Source organism: Dermacentor andersoni, chromosome 9 (genome assembly GCF_023375885.2).
Source record: "Dermacentor andersoni chromosome 9, qqDerAnde1_hic_scaffold, whole genome shotgun sequence".
Lineage (NCBI taxonomy): Eukaryota > Metazoa > Arthropoda > Arachnida > Ixodida > Ixodidae > Dermacentor > Dermacentor andersoni.
Window position 1 is genome coordinate 128,094,026 of NC_092822.1, and position 3,267 is coordinate 128,097,292.

A 3,267-nucleotide genomic window follows, 5' to 3' on the forward strand; every position below is an offset into this window, starting at 1 on the left:
ATGTCTCTATCTTCGTTGTCATCTGCATAGAAGAATAGACGCACGCGTCATTTGTCCCCCCCTAAGAGAGCATCGTCCCGATGCTAGACCAGAAGTGTCCCTTGCGAATTTAAGGGTCTCTCGCATAGTTATTCGCTCACATACGGCTTCATGCGGACAACGTGCACAAGTTCAGGACGGTGCGTGCGGCGCCGCGTACAATTGGGACTATCGGAGACGACCTCGTACGTGACGTCAGTGAGTCGGCGCAATACTCGATATGGTCCGAAGTATCGCCTTAACAGCTTCTCGGAGAGGCCTCGTTTTCGTATGGGTGTCCAAACCCACACTCTGTCGCCGACGTCATAGATTACTATTCGACGGTGAAGGTCATAGCGCCCTGCGTCGTAGTCTTGCTGCTGGCAGATCCGCAAGCGCGCGAGTTGCCGAGCCTCTTCTGCGCGTTGCGTAAACACAACGGCGTCCGTATCAGTGTCGGCAAAGTCATGTGGAAGCATAGCATCCAACATCGTTTGTACATCCCGCCCATGAAGAAGGGTGTGAACGGAGTCATGCGCGTTGTCTCTTGTTTCGCCGTGTTATATGCAAAGGTGATATACGATAGGATGTCGTCCCAATTTTTTATGTTCAACATCCACGTACATGGAGAGCATGTCTTCAATTGTTTTGTTTAGGCGTTCTGTTAATCCGTTGGTTTGTGGATGGTAGGCGGTTGATTTCCGATGCGCCGTTCCACTTAGCAGCAAAACGTGATCTAAAAGCGCAGCAGTGAATGCGGTTCCTCGGTCTGTTATTACGACGGTTGGTGCGCCGGGTCGCCCCACAATGTGCTCAATGAAAAAGCGCGCCACCTCTTCCGCTGTGCTTCTCCGGATTGCCTTTGTTTCAGCGTAACGTGTGAGATAGTCGGTTGCTACGATAACAAAGTGATTCCCGGCAGTAGAAGTAGGAAGCGGACCCAATATATCCATTCCTATTTGGTCAAATGGTCTTCGAGGAACCTGGACGGGTTGCAGGAGGCCGGCTGGATTCGACGGAGGCGACTTGCGCCTCTGGCAGTCGAGGCAAGTGCGGACGTGTTGTTTCACGGTGGTGTTAAGTCCCGGCCAGTAGTACCTCTGCTTCACTCTGGCTAACGCTCTCGTGTAGCCTAAGTGATCAGAAGTCACCTCATTGTGACAGGCTTGAAGTACTTCCGTACGAAGAGCTGCAGGAATGACGAGCAGATAGGGGGACCCGGTCGAAGAAAAGTTTCTTTTGTAGAGGACTTTGGCACGCAAACAAAACGACAACAGGCCTCTTGCGAAAACTCTAATTGGTTTCACAGATCTGGCCTCTAAGCAATTGATGAGCTCAAGCAACTCAGGGTCGTCCCTTTGTTGTTGGGGGATGGTGGATGTGTCCAGGACACAAAGAAATGCCGAGTCTTCTTCGGGTGGAGCAGACGACTCTATCGGCGATCGAGACAGGCAGTCAGCATCCGTGTGTCGTTTCCCCGACTTGTACTTGACAGTCATGTCAAACTTTTGCAGCCGTAGGCTCCAACGCGCCAGTCGTCCCGAAGGGTCTTTAAGGTTTGTCAACCAACACAGTGAATGGTGGTCGCTGATAGCTGTGAAGTCGCGGCCATACAAATATGGGCGAAATTTCATAACAGCCCATACTACGGCGAGGCATTCCATCTCAGTTGTGGAGTAATTGGCCTCTGTGCGTGAGAGGCCAATTCCATAATCCATAAGAAAGGGGACGCCAAAGACTTGAAAAATTATAGACCGATCAGCTTACTGTCCGTTGCCTACAAAATCGCAAATAGAATCAGGAACACCTTAGACTTCTGTCAAGCAAAGGACCAGGCAGGATTCCGTAAAGGCTACTCAACAATAGACCATATTCACAATATAAATCAGGTGATAGAGAAATGTGCGGAATATAACCAACCCTTATATATAGCCTTCATTGATTACGAAAAAGCATTTGATTCAGTCGAAACCTCAGCAGTCATGGAGGCACTACGGAATCAGGGTGTAGATGAACCATATGTAAAGATACTGGAAGCTATCTATAGCGGTTCCACAGCCACCATAATCCTCCTCAAAGAAAGCAACAAAATTCCAATAAAGAAAGGCGTCAGACAGGGAGATACGATATCTCCAATGCTATTCACAGCGTGTTTACAGGAGGTATTCAGAGACCTGGAGTGGGAAGAATTGGGGATAAAAGTTAATGGAGAATACCTTAGCAACTTGCGATTCGCTGATGATATTGCCTTGCTTAGTAACTCAGGAGACCAATTGCAATGCATGCTCACTGACCTGGAGAGGCAAAGCAGAAGGGTGGGTCTAAAAATTAATCTGCAGAAAACTGAAGTAATGTTTAACAGTCTCGGAAGAGAACAGCAATTTACAATAGGCAGCGAGGCACTGGAAGTCGTAAGGGAATACATCTACTTAGGGCAGGTAGTGACGGCGGATCCGGATCATGACACGGAAATAATCAAAAGAATAAGAATGGGCTGGGGTGCGTTTGGCAGGCATTCTCAGATCATGAACAGCAGGTTGCCATTATCCCTCAAGAGAAAAGTGTATAATAGCTGTGTCTTACCAGTACTCACCTACGGGGCAGAAACCTGGAGGCTTACGAAAAGGGTTCTACTCAAATTGAGGACGACGCAACGAGCTATGGAAAGAAGAATGATAGGTGTAACGTTAAGCGATAAGAAAAGAGCAGATTGGGTGAGGGAACAAACGCGAGGTAATGACATCTTAGTTGAAATCAAGAAAACGAAATGGGCATGGGCAGGACATGTAATGAGGAGGGATGATAACCGATGGTCATTCAGGGTTACGGACTGGATCCCAAGGGAAGGGAAGCGTAGCAGGGGGCGGCAGAAAGTTAGGTGGGCGGATGAGATTAAGAAGTTTGCAGGGACAGCATGGCCGCAAATAGTACATGACCGGCGTTGTTGGAGAAGTATGGGAGAGGCCTTTGCCCTGCAGTGGGCGTAACCAGGCTGATGATGATGATGATGTGCGTGAAAGTGTTCTGCTTGCATAGGCAAGTACTCTTTCTGTGCCCTCCTGCTACTGCACAAGAACAGCTCCCAAGCCAACATTGTTGGCATCAGTGTGGAGCATTGTAGGAGCGGTCTCATCAAAGTGAGCAAGCACTGGAGGTGTCTGGAGACGTTCCCACAAGTCAGTGAATGCACCTTGCTCTTCGTCGCCCCATACAAAAGCAACGGCGTCTCTCGTCAGGCGAGTTAACGGC